General features: G+C 37.9%; 1 protein-coding gene across 1 annotated transcript in view; it reads right to left on the bottom strand.

The window, feature by feature from the left end:
• TENM3 (teneurin transmembrane protein 3) overlaps window positions 1–17,032 on the bottom strand; it is a 3,314,517-nt gene that overhangs the window by 40,960 nt on the left and 3,256,525 nt on the right. The gene's annotated exons all lie outside the window — the stretch shown is intronic.

Consider the following 17,032-nt stretch of genomic DNA (forward strand, 5'->3'; position numbering starts at 1 on the left):
TGGTCAAAGAAGAGAAGGAGTGAAAGTGAAGCCAACAATAGAAATGACGTTTTAGGGAGAAGTCCTTGACAAAGTGAATTTAAGGTGGAGGGGTGTGTTATAGGGGAGAATGAACCTGCCTAATTTAAAAAATTCACAAGAAGGAGATTTTCTTTTCTTCCAGTGACCTGGTTGGTGCTTAGTTACTCTTTCTGCTATGGGTGGCCTTTGACCACCCTACTCCTGCCCATTATTTAAACTTCAAACATCTGTGTACTTGGAAGGACTTCACTTTAGTCAATATATCCTAACCTTACCCTAATCTTTTAGGGCAGAACAAGGTATGACAAGTGAAACTTTCAGAAAGACTGTGGCTTGATAAGAAAAAAAATCCTAAAAATTAATGTTGTCCAAAAGTAGATTGTTGTGACTTTGGGGGGGGGGGTGGTGGTGGTGAATTTCCCTTCAGTGGATCTTCACACAAAAGTACATTATGTTGAGTATTTTCATTCAGATGAGGTGATATTAGGCGTGTTGTATTGGTAAATAGTTAACAGCCAACCTTCTGAGAAAAAGACTTGTAAGTTTAATCTGTACTATTAACATTTTCACCATCACTTTCTTAAGTCTAGACAGTCAATTTTTTAAAAGTAGAATTTATTATTTGATAATTTTTTCTTTGTTCTAAAAAATAATTTCATTTTGTTTGGAGTAGACTGAAACTTTAACAAAAAGCACAGGAAGAATTAATCTTACTACTTCCTCTGATGCTTTTTTGGTCTATTCATACTTGCAAATCTTAGGTGTCATTATGGCAGCATAATCCAAAATACTGATAATGTAACACCTAGATTCAATTCAATTAAATAATTTATGTGTAAGGCACACTATCTGCTACTTACTGAGGATGCAAAAATTAAATAGTGCCTTTGTGGGGACATATATTTTGCTGGAGGGTGGGATTTAATATCTATACCACTAATAAATATAAAATAGCTCCCAGAGGAAGAGAACACTTGGGGTTATCTGTAATGACTTTACTTTGGAAATAGAACCTTGAAGTTTAAATCTCTGACACTTCCTCCAACAAAATGTGAAAGGTTCCAAGAAGTCTTCGTTTGTCCACAGCCACTGTGGACCCGTCTTCTGTGGGTACCTCTTGGCATAGATTTCTCTTTATTTCTGAACCTTAACCAACTAGCAAGGACAAATCAGATTCCAATTCAGGCCAGCTCCACTACATCACTATGCTGATTTTGTATTCTGTGGGCTCCATGATCATCTCCAACACTTACATTAAAAAGAATTTGCATTTTATTCCTCAGGGAGCAAACTTGAGGGTTTTATGCATTTTAACAATTATCTCCTAGAGAAATACATCATCTCTTTGGATTCCACTGCAATTTTGTCATTATGAAGTCCTTAAAAAATCAGGTGCTGGGAGTCCATGTAAAATGTTTTAATCCCTCCAGACATATTCAGTAAGTTGAACTAGTCAGCCAAACCTCAAATCATGGGATCATCTGGTAGTTGGTTGACTGCTGCCTACATATTGCAAATATGACAGAGAAAATATAGACCAAAAAAAAATGTCTCTTTTCTTCCCTCAGGATTTCTGTTTCATACAAACAGTAACCATAACAAAAGCCAGCATTTATAGAGTGCTTTAAAGTTTGCAAAGTACTTTTTATCTATCTGCATCTTTATATTTTCTTTCTAAATATGATATTTCCCTCATGACAACCCTCGGAGGTAGGTACCATTATTGAATGGAACTTTGTTTGGCAGATGAGTTAACTGAGGAAAGACAATAAATTGTGACATTGCTTAGTGACTTGTACTCTGTGGACTCTGACAGGAATCAGGATGAGCCTGGCTTAGTTGGTGCTTCCTTTCACTGGCACAGTTCACCTAGTCTCATGGACAGGGCAGCTCTTGCCTCTGGCTCTGCTGTTGCCCTGTCCCACTCCAGACAACAAAGGCCAAGCTGCTTACCAATTTTCTTTTTTATTTCTAGTCTAATACTTCTTTGGAGCACTCATAATGGTTACAGAAAAGGAGAGAGTAACATATTTTATTTCAAAGCTTCAAGGAAAGTGAGCCAGTGCCTCCCTCCTTATAAACTCATTTCCACAGCAGGTTCATCGTGATGGAGTTAAGTGTCTGGGGCAGAAACTCATTGGCTGTGAGGTACAAAACCATCTAAAGATGAGGAATTCTAGAATTGGTTTCTTCAATTTATTCCACAGTTTCTGGGTTGGTCCCCATTTGGTTGGGAATCATATTTTAGTCTGAATGAGAATGGAGATAGCCACGAGGAAGGCACCACTCATTTAAAGAGCAAAGCCCCGGGTATATCTGGAAACTGCTGAGGGGGAGCTGGGGAAGCAGAGTCTTATTTTCCTGCCTCTATTTCCACTCCTTCCCAAGCCATCTTCCACAAAGTAGCTGCTATATCACTATTACTAAAGCACAGGTCTGATGGTGTCCTGCCCAACGGCCCTGCCCTCTCTGCTGAGAGACTCCAGAAGCTGCTTCTTGCCTCTAGCATCAGATCCAGTCTCTTCTGTTTGTCATGGGGAGCCTTTGGCTGCAGCCTGTCTGCTCAAGCTGACTTCACCTTACTCCATTCCCCAAGGCTGCTTGCCATGCACTCAATGTTATAGCCAAACTGAACTATTTTCCTTTCCCTGAACATAATGTTCTGAACATTTACAGTCCTGATGCCTTTGCATGGGCTGACCCCCAGCTCTCCAATTTCCTTTACATTTCTATATCAAGGTTCTACCTAAGAACCACTTGCTATAGAAGGCCTCAATTAACCTCTTTCCCCCTTCTATTCCTACCATTAATTTTTATGGATTTCCTATTTGCTTATCTACATATGTATTGTTTTTCCCGCAGTATAATAAGATGTGGCATATGTAGGTAACTAAGAAATGATAACCTAGTTGACCATCATTATAACAGGGAGAATTATGCCTTCTCACCTCTGCTTCACAAAATCCTTCTCTTCCTTCAAGATGTAACTTAAATGCCACCACCTTCTTCATGAACCCTTTCCTCATTCCCTTGTTAACTACGTTGCATTTATCAGGTGATACAACTCAAAAATGTTCACTAGCTCCCTGATGCTTACCATATAAAATAAAACTCTTGATCTTGTCCTCTCAAAGCCACTATAATCTATCATTTCATTAGGATCTTCTACAACTTGCTATAAGACATCCCATATTTCAGACAAAGAATAAATTCCATCCTTCTGTTCTTGTACCAACTGCATGGGATTTCTTCCCCCACCCTGGTCACATCCCCATCTCCATCTGATGAAATCTTTCTTCTTTTAAGGTTCAATTCATCTGCTTCTTCCTCCATGAATCTTTCTTTCTCTGCCTTTTTTCAGGGGAGATTTCTTATTGCTTTAGTCTGTCTTACTCGGCATGTATTGCATTCTCCCTTCTATTACGATCAGTTGTTCATTTGCTTCTCTCCCCATTAAGATTCTTCAAGTTTTTTTTGGCAAGGCAATGGGGTTAAGTGACTTGCCCAAGCTCACACAGCTAGGTAATTATTAAATGTCTAAATCTGGATTTGAACTCAGGTCCTCCTGTCTCCAGGGTTGGTGCTCTATCCTCTGTGCCACCCAGCTGCCCCTTACTCTTCATTTTCTTAAAATATAGTGAACAGTATTGGACTTGGGTTCAAATCTCCTCTCAGACACTGCCTCTAGAATCCTAGACAGGTCACTGAATGTCTCTTGGACTCAGTTTCTCATCTGTAAAATTAAGATGTTAAGGTGGCTTACAAGATTCCTTCCACCTCTGATTTTTATACTCCCACATCTTAATTCACTTTTGATTCCCCTGGCTGGCTCTGGGGAAAGAAAGGGCTGCACTCAAGGATGAATTTATGTTTTCTGACTATATGACCCTGAGCCAGTCACTTAACCTTTGAAGGCTTTATTCCCCAATGCCCTAGAATGCAGAGAAAGTGCCAACATTTTTTAGGAAAGGGAGTTTCCTCCCACTGGAGTTCCTTATGCCATAGAAATCCTAAATCTCATCCCAATCCTTCCTCTGGCCCCATACAATGCCATGCATGAACCAGGCATTTAATAACTGTTTGTTGAATTGAATCTGTAAAATGGGAAGGAGGGGGAACTGATCATTTAATAGTCTTCAAATTCCATGGTGTATTATTCTGACTGTTAAGTGAAATGAACAGTGGTTTTGAATTTGAGATGCAATTCCAACATTCACTTGCTGTGTGATCCTAGAAAAGTCATATACATGACCTTCTGAAAATCAGTTTCTTTACCTGTACACTGGGAATGATAATATTTGAACTACCTAGCTTACAGTGTTGTAAGAGAAGCGTTTTGCTATATTGCAGGTCTTTAAGTAGTCTATAAATGTGAGGTATTATTTTTAAATAATGCTTTGTGATTTTTACAAAGCACTTTCCTAACAACCACCATGTAATGTAGGTAGTTAACCCTTCAACACAATAGGATTCTTACAAGTTACATTTGTCTGGCATAACAGTGAACATGATGAGAATAGTAAAGCAAACAGGACAAAGTATCTTCTGTTAATGAGGATCTGCAGAATGAGGATCAGTGGGATCTATGGGAGGATGGCAAAGAAACAGTGATGATCAGAGGGATGTTTCAGGTCAATGAATTGATAATGAGTTGGGAAGATACGAGTTGGAGTTAGAAAGGAAAAGCACTAGATGGAATAGGAAGTCAAAAAGAATTTCAAATGTGCAGTATACCCCCAAAGAGATGGAGCAAGGATGCCCTAGAGACCAAAAAGGAAGAGGTCAAGCAGCTGATGAAATCTGGAAGGAGGAGGTTTCAGGCCAGATAACAGCAGATAGGCTAAGCTCAGGCAGCTAAAGGAATACAGAATTATAAGGAGAGAAATATCCTCTCTTTAGAGAACTCGTATTACTAGAAAATGTGAAGTTGTGTGGGAGAAAGAAGGAAGCCTCCAAAGAGTTAAAACAAATAGCTGTTATGGTTATTATGCAGGCCATAGGGAACTATGGTCTGAAATCCACACATCCAGACATTTTCCTATTCTTAACCAGATCTTCTGGTTTCAATATATACTTTATGAACAAAACCCTGAGATCAGCAAAGCTATAATGCAATGTGCTGAAGTGTTTAGCCACCAGTGGGTCCAATTTTTAAGAAATCACAGCACACTTGTGATTTACTGAACAACAGCTGGAGTTGTTGCAGGCTCTTACTAACGCATTGATTGTTGTAATTAGGTAATGCAACGTTAATGCTCTCTGTGAATGGGTACATGAGACTGCACTGTGCATTATAGCAGGACCCTTTGGGCTTTGAAAAAATCCATATCCTCTTGGGTTTGCCACAGGAGCAGGGCTGCCTTTCTGGGGGGCTTAAGAATCAAGAATGTGGAAAGGATTTTATGCAAAATTGGTGAGCATTTTTATGGAATATGAAGCCTAGATACACAGAATGAAGTCTTAACAGTCCCTATAAATGCCTAAACCCCTTTGAATCTCTACTTTTTTATTTAAAAGCCGCTACCCCATATAACTTATTCCACCAAGATGTATTCATGGATTCTTAAACCATTTGTAGGCCTTGAAAAAAAGGACATTCAGTGGGTCCAAAGAAACATTTCACTCCTGCCTCTGGACTCCACCCACTTTTCTTTGTTAGAATCATGAGCCATGAGTCAGAGCTCTCCTCCCCTTCAGAAAAGTGCCTTCCAAAGCCCACCATGACAAGTTTTTCTTTTTCTTCTTTTTTTTTATAAACCCCGATACATTAACAGCAAAATAAATTTTTTGTCAAGAGTAAAAGGAAGATGGTTTCATCATAGGCATGTTCTAACCACCTCTTTAGTCCTGAGTACTACCAGCTGGTTAAAACCAAGCCTGGGAACTCCTAGAGAGAAATTAAAAAGGCAAGAAAGAGGAGAATCTGAAGTGAAAGAGAGGAGGTAGAAAGCACAAAAAAGACAAAAGACAGCCAAAAGATAAAGGGATACATGGTATGGGTCAGTGGAGGGCCACCAAGAATGGCCTTTTCAAAAATGCATCAATCCGTGGTACTCCCATTCTTTTTTCCTGCTCATGTGTTATAATTGGATACTGACAGAATCTAATTCCAATTTTTTTTGTCCTCTGATATTTACTGTCATTCTTCTATTAGTTTGGGTTTGGGGAGCTTGTATTAATATTTAAATATAATCCAAGGCACTACCAGCTAGATTATATAACTTGGTTTATGTTCACTTGGACCGGACAGAAAGACTGCTCATATATGAAGTTAACAGAGTTGATGGTAACAGTAATATGCTGTTTTTGATCTTGAGAGTCACAATTTTATGTGCCTAAAATGCTATCTCTTAGAAAGAAAAATACTTAAAGATATATGCTGAAAAAATCCCAAATAAATCTATTAATTATAATACTAGAGAAAGACTTCAAAAGTTACACTCAAGTTTTATATGTTAGGTTTTAGGGAAGAGTACATTTTCCTATTAATTTTGTGAAGTAAATAAATTAACAAGGCCTAACAATAAGCTAATCTTTAATTATTATGTATAAAAAGTGACAGGCAGAGTAAGGTTTAAAGGTTTAAAGTAAGGTTTAAAGAAACATAAATAGGTAGGGAAATCTGGATCTTTTCTTATTAACCCTCAGTTGTTATTAATAATAGCAATATGGTCCAACTCTGGCTGTCCTTTATGCCCAAACAGATTGAATTCTCTGCACGCAAAGTCCTTGGCTTGTTTTTGGTTTCTCTGTGGCTCTTCTAAGTTTTAAATCCCTTAGGTGTCTCATTACTTTAAACTTATTTCTGACTTTCAGTACTTGAAAGGAGCTATGATATCACTGGTATGGGGTTTTCCCTCCACCAATGCAGATCATGGTACCCTCCTATGCCTTAGTATTTAGATGCAGGAGTTGTTGTGGCCAAAAATTTCATCACCCTGTGGCCAACCTTCTGGTGATGAGCTTCTCCAAAGCTAGCTAGTCTGGTCCTTGGATGAGAGATCCACAGTCTTTTGCCAAGCCTGCTCTCAAAGCCTTTCCAGCTAAGTAAGATGTTCCAGAACTCATGCTATGTTGGCACAAAAGTGCCCAGGGATATCTCTATACCATAATGTAGTACCAGAATAGGACTTTATTGGAGATATCTGTGCCTACTTTGGTTGCCTTCACCAGCCTGCAAGAGGATTGCAGGTCAGCATATTTTAAATTTCCCAAGAGAAATTTTCTAAGCAGAAGATTTTTCCTTAGCTAGTCTGGTCATTCACTTTAATCTTCCTTTCCTTCCTCTATAGCTGACCTTTATCTTTATTGAATATTAAAGTTATTGATTAGTTATTTTCCTTAGAAGCTCTAAATTTTACAGCCTTTGCTATTTTTGCATTGCTTTCAGGTACAAAGGCTTAACTTAAAAAAAAAAACCCTATCTTATAAAACAGTCAAATTTAAGAAATAACATTTGAAAAGTAGTATAATGGAAAGAACATTGATTCCAGAGCCAGAAGATGTGGGTTCCAATCCAAACTGACACTTATTCTCTATGTGACCTTCCCCTCCTAGAACCTCAGATTTCTTGTTTGTAAGGAATGTGACATGTAAAATGGGAAACTTGATGACCTTCAACATCCCTTCCAGCTCTAGCCTTATGATCTTTGACTAATAACCAAGTTCTAAAAGAAAGGTACACAAAGCTTCTAAGAAGCTTTGAGAACCCATGGGATTATTCCTTCACAAAAACAAAACTGGAAAAGGTCTGAGGAAGCATGGTCTTGCCTTATAGGAGTTGCATAATTCAACTGTATATAATAAAAGGAACACGTGTTTATATAGTGCTTGAAATTTATACTACCTTCATCATAACTGCCTTGTTGGGAGTATGGAGTACTAATACTAGCGTCATTTTACAGATGAGGAAACAAACTCAGGAAGTTTAATTTACTGGCCCATGATCACATCAATGTTAATGTGAATTGGAGGCTGGAGGGCCCAGAAATATAAAGGGACTTCATATCCAATTTCACCTAGCCAGATCCACTTTGAGATTCTGTTATTCTAGATAAAAGGAAAGAACTAAGTAAGAACTGACATTTAGGTGATAAAAGACACCTCCCCATCAAGTCTTCAAGACACTCTAAATAAAAGATGCAGCCCCTAACACAGCCTGGACCTCTTTGGGTTCATGAATGCAGGATAGAACCCTCTCTAAGTTTTTTAACTTAAAAGTATTCATACCAGTTTCCAAGAAGTATGGCTACTGTTCCTGCTCACCAAAGAGAAGAAGAGTGAGTAGATGTGTCTAGTTCCCTCTTTCTCCTCCACAAAAGGATGTACACTGGCCAATTTTCTCTTTTATCCCTTAATAGGAACAAATTCCTAGTTTTTGGCAGATATTTAACTTATGCTTCTTAGGTTTTTTCCATAAAGCCACCTAAAATAAACCAGTATATTGCAGAAAATTTATGTATTAAATATAACCCACTGGATAATTATTAGATTAATAAGTCACAATATAAATAAGTTGATTTTGCCAATGAGTCCTGACAATAGTAGATCTTTGGGTTTGTATAACTATTAACTAGTTTAAGGAAATTGTAACTTGTACATGTCTCAAAATTCTTTGAAGACACTTGGAATGTTATAGAGTGTCCAAAAAAGCCAATTAATTAAATGGTATTCTAGTGACCAGAAGGAGTTGAAACAGTTTTGGGAATTGTCAGTCACTCTCCCAGGAGGAGAGGTGGCATGTTTAAGGAATTTGTCCTATTTATGTTTTAACTTTTTCTTGCATTTTTACTGGTGTTTTTGGAAGCTGACATCTCCCGCTCCTTTTTTCTTTCTTTTGGTTTTTAAAAAGTGGAAAGAATTAATTACCTCATGAATACATTGGGGGGGGGAGGGAGGAAGAAAAATATTAAATGAATAGATGTTTTAATAAAAGTGTAACCTTAAGAGTGCTCAAATTCATGTTTGAAATTTGAAGCAGGCGCTTTATCCAATAGCATATACATTTTTCACTGATGTCCTTGGGAATACGTATTATAATAGAAAACAAATTAAAAATTTAAAGCAAAAATATTAAACAATCAAACAAAGTGGCAATAGAAATCAAACAGCATTTTCCCAACACTGCAAAATAGCTATATGCTGATAAATCTCTTGCAAATCATTCTTAATTTGCTAATGCATTTTGCTCAATAAAAAGAAAGCAAAAAGGAAATGAGTCCCCTTAAATTTAACAGTATTCTTTTTTCTATAAAATAGACTAACATTTCAACAGTTTTTATATGCATTTCCCTGAAGAAACACTTTTCAAATGTGGTTTCTATGCTTGATATTATTATGGTTGCATGTCAGTTACTCGTCAAAGGAAAAATTGCCCTCCTATCTCTGAACTGTGGATTATTAGTCAAGATACTATGCTTTCCTGGCATTTGTGCTTTCTCTAATTCCAGAAGGGGCGAACTCTGAGTGAATCATGCCCACTGAAGGAGAACAAAATATCTATGCAGATGTCAGGCTTTAGTGTGATTTGGGATCATTAGAAATGAAGTCACTTTCCCTACCTCCAGCCCCCAATATGGTATAAATACCACAGAATTTTCTAAAATTAACTAAATAGTCAATACTGCAGTATGAATAAGGATCTGTTTCAATGCAAAATTTGAACATCCTGTTTGTTATAGCAACTCTTTACTTGGGTCTTTAGGTTAGTGAGTTTTGCAACCAAAAATATCGAAATGACATCAGAGGGACTTGAGTTCACCAAGGATGTACGGTAATGGTCCAAGGGCAAAGAAATGATTCAGAAGCTCATTCTCTATTGTTAGATGATGTAGCAACCTTACACATAGAGAAAAGACAAGAACTCATTTATTTACTCTGAAAATCTGAATATATATATATATATATATATATATATATATATATATATACACATATATGTGTGTCATGAAAAATCAAGCCAGTTTCACAAAGCTCTTAAACTGGGAAGACCCAAAATTGGCTGCTGCTATTACCTTGGAGGAATTCATGGACAAATCAGTTAGAATCTTTTTTTTCCATAGCAGGGCAAAAAAGAAGCCCTAGATATGTTTCAGTGGTTTTTATTTTATGTATGTAAGCATGCAGGGAACTGTGAAATGCCATTTATTATTAAATAATTTATTCTATTGCCCAATTCAATGCATTGGATTTGCTTTTGTGTGCATTCAGCTGTTAAGGGTCTAGAATAGTCTCTGAGGCTTCATTTTAGGTATGAACTTAAAAAAATTATATATTTTTGGCAAGTGAGATTTTTTTAGTGTTTCTGAAAGTACTTTAAGCTTAGGAATTATAATGTGAGGCAATTGTTTGTAAATGGTATAAAGAGCAGCATGGAATGATCCCTAATACTGACTGAAGGGAATAACCAGGCTTATCACAGTATCGGCACACAGGGGGATGCCATTTGCCAGCTGGACATCCCTTCTACTGCCCAGCAAGCAAGTAGGAGACGAGGTCAGGGGCCAGCTGGCTGTTTACTCAATCAGTAAATAGGTAATTATTCAGCTCATGAAACATATGACTCTAAATTTTACCTGTGATTCACAGAGCTACATTACAAACCACTTGATACCCAATATGGCCCCTCTATCAGACCATCCAACGGCAATTACAGTTCTTCCAGAGGCCAGCGGCCACTTCCCCCATGAATCACAAGAGGCTCAAGATAATTACTATAACATGGAGAGAAATCACTGCCAAGAAGAAAAACTTCATCTCCTGTTTTTGAAACCAATTCTTTTAAGCTCCAGTTGCCATCTGTCCCCAGCAGAGATGTTAAATTTCAATAACTGGGTGACCAGCCTTCCTCCCTCTTATCTAACCTGAACCACCAGCTGGGGGCTGGGGAGAGAGTCAAGTTTCCCTAATCCCTACTGTGATTCTTACATTGATGTCTCTTTCCTTTCAGAAGGAAATTCCACCCATCAGAAATCATGTATTTTCTTTGGATATAAGAATCCCACACTCCCTTTTCTACATTTTCATAATAAATAGGAAGACAGAAGGTCTTACAGTAACTGTGTGTGTGTGTGTGTGTGTGTGTGTGTGTGTGTGTGTATATATGTCTCTCTCTCTCTCTCCCTCTTTCTCGATCTATCTAGATCACTATAGATATAGATATACAAGTCTGCATCTAAACACATATACACATATAAATGGATTTTCCTATCATCTTACTCTCTATGTAACTTTCTTCTTGCCCCTACACCCATACACATGCCCACATTCCACCTCCCTCCCATTCTTTGATCCATTAACAGTAGTCTCCTGACCATTCCACAAACAAGATGCTCTCTTTCTCGGCTCTGGGCACACTTTTGTGGACATTCTCTATGTCTGAAAGGGTTGTCCTCCTCATTCCCACCTCCTTCTTGGCTTCCCTGGATTCTCTTGTGTCCCAACTACAATCCCAATCTCCTTGGCTCAAGTCCCTTTCTTCTCGATTATTTTCTATTCATCTTGTATCTTATTTGGACATGTTTGTTTGCTTGTCTCCCCCTTCCTTTGTACTCCTCAGCATTTGTGCAACACCTACTCATGGGCCAGATCCTACTACTGATCAGTCTGGAAGTTTTGATCAGCCCCATTTTCTATCTGGACTGGTTTGCCCTCTTCCTTTCGCAGCTGGTGTCCTCCCATTCACTCCTGGGAGCTTGCCTGTTAGTGCCACACTTAGTATGGGCACCTGATGGGCCTGAGCCCCCTGCAAGTCAGGACTCTTGAACTTAACTGATTCACCTTCTCCATTGTCCCCAGTATCAGCAATTGGGGGAGGGGTAGTGCTACTGGGGTTTTGGTTTCAACTAACTACCATAAAACCTTGGTTATCTTCAAGTGCATGTCGGCAATTTCTTGGTGGTCACTGAAGAGAATATGTAATCTTTTGGGGAAGTTTCCTTACCAATTGTGATTTTCAGATGCTCACTTCCCCTAATCTATAGCTTAGGGTAGTTCATTTCACAGATGTTTATGAAGTGGGTACTGTGTATTGCAATGCAGCAGGGCCCAGGGGATGCTAAGAAGGAATAAAGCATGGTTCTTCTCTTTATGAAGCCTACAATCTAGTCTCCTTAGATCTTTTGATTAGTCTAGAGCTGAAGTATGTCCAAGGTCAACTTTGCAAATGTGGAAACTGAGACAGAGGAAAGTTAAGTGACCTGAGAAAGATTACCCAGAGGCTCACACTACCCTTGGGTCAACTGTGTAGGAAGATGTGTGTCTGTGTTTCTTTGTTCTCCTACATTATGTCCCTCTCAGTGACTGAGTGGAATTCAGAGGTTGACAGTTTAATTCAGCTCAAACCATGGGCTGTAGAGAAAAGAAAGTGGGCCTTGAAATCAGAAAACCTGGATCTGAATCTCAGGTTACGATATAACCCTGGATGCATCATGTCCCTTCCCTGACCTTTAGTTTCTTCACTAGTAAAATGATAATATTGATATTTGTACTATCTTTCTCACAGGGTCGTGCTAGGGAAATTTGCTTTGTAAATCAAAAAGCATTTAATAAATGCAAATTAGTACCAATAGCTTTAAGTCTTATAACCAAGATAATAAAAAATAATAATGATAGTAATAATACATAACATTTATTCTAGTGCTTTAAGATTTGCAAAACACTTTACAAAGATTAACTCATTTTTTTCCTCACAGCTATCTTGGAGATGAGGAAACTGAGGCAAACAGAGGTGAAGTGATTTGCCTGGGGTCACACAGCTAGTAAGTGTCTAAGGTTGGATCTGAACTCATGTCTTCCTGACTTTAGTTCCAGCACTCTATTTACTCTGTCACCTAGCTACCCTCATAGTGATTGGCTGAAAACTATAGTAAAGTTTATATATCAGAGGCAGCAAAGATGCTTAGGTCATTTACTTTTTAAGATTTCTTGAATAGAGGCTATGTTTTATATATATATATATATATGTGTATATATATATATATATATACACACACACACACACACACACACACATATATATATATATATATATATATATATATATATATATATATATATATATATAAAATGTATGTATATATCACCAGGAAAATTTCTTGATTCCAAGTTTTTCTCTCCCCCCCCACCCCGGAAAAGAAAATAACCTTTCCTCATATTCCTCAGTGTCTATTCACCAGACAATTTAGGAAGCCAACACAAGGAAAATAAAAGAATTTGGCTTTTGAATTTTAACCTATCTTCTCTTGGCTGGGGGTGCAAATTCATACCAAATATAGCCCTCTCTCATATCACTCCCCTTCTGTGTTCAAGCCAAGCTGGAGTTCTCTTGGGCTCTCATTCCCTTTCTGCCCTTTCCCTCCTTTCTGAATTTGTTCACACCATGACTCCTCTTGGAAGGGATGTCTGAACCCCAAACCTCTGTTTTGGCTGCTTTCTCCTTGATAAGTCTCTTTTTCCTTTGAGGATTTTGCTTTGAGGGTGACTCTTTTTTTTTTTTGCAAGGCAAATGGGGTTAAGTTGCTTGCCCAAGGCCACACAGCTAGGTAATTATTAAGTGTCTGAGAACGGATTTGAACTCAGGTACTCCTGACTCCAGGGCCGGTGCTTTATCCACTGCGCCACCTAGCCGCCCCTAGGATGACTCTTAACATGAGAAATTCTATCATCCCTTTTATATCATATTCTTGGTTTCCTCCATTAGCTTGATTATAAGCTTACTGAAAGTAGGTCATATTTCTATTCCCAGTACAGAGAAGGCATTTAATTTATTTGTTGAATTTTGCTGAACAGAAAAGAAGCTGTAACCAGGACCCCTTATTCCCAAGTCAGCAGTTCACTAAGACTGGCTCCAATATTCTGGGCTGAACCAAAGAACCATATCTTTTTGGTCTCCCAGTGCCCCACCCAGAGTTTAGTCTAAGATTTTTGAAAATGCAGCATGCATTTCTTGTTCAAAAGGAAATTTATGTCAGTAGATGAGTATTCTTTCCATGGGTAAGGATAATTATGCATCTAATGCACTCCTGGTTTTGTTTTCTAGAAAACCTGTCTTCTTGTCAAACCCCTTCTAATTCTCTCCTCAACTTCCCCGAGTCTCCAAATAGCCTTGGCAGGTATGCAGAAGACATGCAGGGATGCACAAATGTGAAATGAAATATTACTGATGTGCACTAATATTCTGGTAATGTGCCCATTGTAAGAAAAAACTGTTAACCTACAGAAGACTATCAAAACACCTTAAATCTGGCAGGGATTTGGATTCACCTGCTGCCTCTATCAAGGGAGCAGTTCTTCCTGTTCCATTTGTGTTTTAGGATCTAATATGCAGCCCAGAAGCCCCTGTGGTCATGCCTTTGCTGAGTAGATGTATGGGCTGTAGGGTGGATACAGGTGCTTGGAGTTGCTCCAACTTCAATCTTCAGGAAAAGTACACTGACACGGACACGCCGTTATCTCCTAGCCCAGATGCTGACTTTGGAGTCATGGCCTGACTTTTATTTCCTCCTCTCTATTATGTGCACTGACTTTTGAATGCCTTTCTTAAGGTTTGGACCCTTTAAAGGACCAATGGCACTTCGAGTCCTATTGGCCAAAAGCAAGCAAGAATAGACATTGAAGGGAAAACAATCATTTGTTTCCCTGACTTGATGCTCAAATCCTCTTACATGTGCTGATTTTATTGTCTCTCCAGAATTCTAATCATCTCCAGTTTTTATCATGTCTGATTGTTAGAATTGTAAAATTGCATGTTTAAGAATTTGACAGGATCTGTTGTACATTTCTAGAGGCAAAACATTAAAAACATTGCTTCTTAGAACATCTCATTTGTGGATCAAACCAATATATTTTCCAAGTGTTCTGATCGATATAAAAATATGAATTTTCTTCATAGTGGAAGTGGCCTCTGGGGAAGGTATTTGAATGATGACTTTTGGAATGGTAAATAATCATCATCAGAAATTAAAATTTAAGAAATACATTTAAATTTTAAATACACTGGGATTACATCTGTAGACACTTTTTTAACTTTTAAACCTATTGGGTCTTTTTATTCCTAAGAGTTGCCTGATCCTTTTCATTTTATTAGTTTGCTAGTATGTTTTTTCTTGCACATGCCCGAGTGCAATGGAATTGCACTTACTAACTTGTGACTGGGTAAATCACTTAACCTCTGGTCCTCAGTTTTCTCATCTGTAAAACAGAGATGATAACACTGGCTCTTTCTTCCCTTCCTTCCAGGGAGGTTCTTTGCAAAGAATTATTTCAGATATACAGTAGTATTGCAAAGAAAGAGGCCTTGAATTTAGAGTGAGAGGCATGGTTTTGAATTCTGGCTCTTCTGTTCACTATCTATGTGAAACGAGCAGGGGACTTCATCTCTGGAGATTTTGGTTTCCTCAACTGTAAAGTGAGGAATTTGGACTTTGTTATCTCCAATGTCCCTTCTAGCTCTTACTCTGGCTATATTTTATTATTACTCTTTCCCTTAGAAATGATATATTCAATTAATGCCTCACTATTAAAAAAAAACTAATTGATGTACATGTCATTATATTCACCAGAATACGTCCCTTTCTTTGATGCTTTCAGATACTTAAAATTCCATTGCACTTGGAGAGCAAATCAGTTAATCTGTTGAAAAGTGCTGGTTCAGTACCAATCTGATTCAATAAGCATTTATTAAACTCCTGCTAAGTGCCAGGCTCTATGTGAAGGCCTGGGGATACCAAGGTAAAAAAAACAAAGCACACACCTGCCATCAAAAGGTTGTCATTTTGTAAGACATTATGCTGTTCATTAACAAAGATATATCTGGACATTGCCCATGGAGAAAGGCTTGGCCCTGCAGTTGCATTAGTAATTTCCCTCAGATTTCTGCCATGCTTTTAAAACTAACCCAACATCTCATCCATGTTACCACCATTCCCTGAACATCTAGTAATCAAAGCAGCTTTCCTATCCAGGTTCATCTGAATGGGATACATTTTCCTATACTTTTTTTAGACTCTTTGGCATTAGAACCTGCTATAGCTTTGAAAAACTGTGCAAAGGAAGTACCTTCCATTAACTTCCAATTTATTCCTCACCTATTGCGATTCTAAAATGAAGAAAGGGAATGTTAAGAACAGAATTTTAATGTCATTCTGCTGAAAAAGATTTATCCCTTTTAGGAAATCTTGCTGCAGGGTCACATTAATTTTATTAAAACAGAATTTGCTCCAAAAAGAGAAGCAGTTCAAGTTGCGAGGTTGATTCTGTTTTACAGATTCTAGAAAAGGTGATATGCAATCCAAATGAAAGAACATTGCCACCAACTTTCATTACAGTTTTAGACCTATTTTCCTACAGAAAATACTTTTGTCAGCATATAACATTAAGCCAAAATTAGGAATCCTTACATTTAATTCAGAACCTCTTCTGTCTCTGCCAATATGCTATTTGTGTGCATTTAATTCTCCAATTTGACCCCTGCAAAGTTATTCAAATAAGCAATGAGTCCACTTAATTTTATTGCATATTCATGGCAAAGCTCAGGAGTCTTAAAAAGGACCACAGTTAGTATCACTGAGGGTTCTCACTGACTTCAGGGTAATTTACTGTTTAAATAGCCACACTGGATGTGCTCATGATACTCCTTTCTCTAGGTCCTCAGCAAACTAGCTGGAGTAGTTAAATACAGTCGCTTTCTTGGTTGCAAAACAAATGCTTGTTGAATTGAATTTAAAAGCAATTCTTCTGTGATTTAGAATCCCTAGGTTTTTTGGGAAACTCATTTCTAGCATGAGATCTTTTCAGTTACCATTAAAATTATCTTGCAATTACTTTGTATTTATGTATGAATGTACTATGATAGAGTATAATCACTTGAGGACATGGACTGTTTAATTTTTGTCTTTGGCATGCAAGTGGGAAAGTACTTATTAAATGTTTCTTAATTGATTGATTCCCAGTTTGCTCTTGGTAGTGCATGTCCTATTTCCCTCCAACATGCACTTTGCCATATACATGTATG

The sequence above is a fragment of the Macrotis lagotis genome, chromosome 3 (assembly GCF_037893015.1).
Source record: "Macrotis lagotis isolate mMagLag1 chromosome 3, bilby.v1.9.chrom.fasta, whole genome shotgun sequence".
Classification (NCBI taxonomy): Eukaryota; Metazoa; Chordata; class Mammalia; order Peramelemorphia; family Peramelidae; genus Macrotis; species Macrotis lagotis.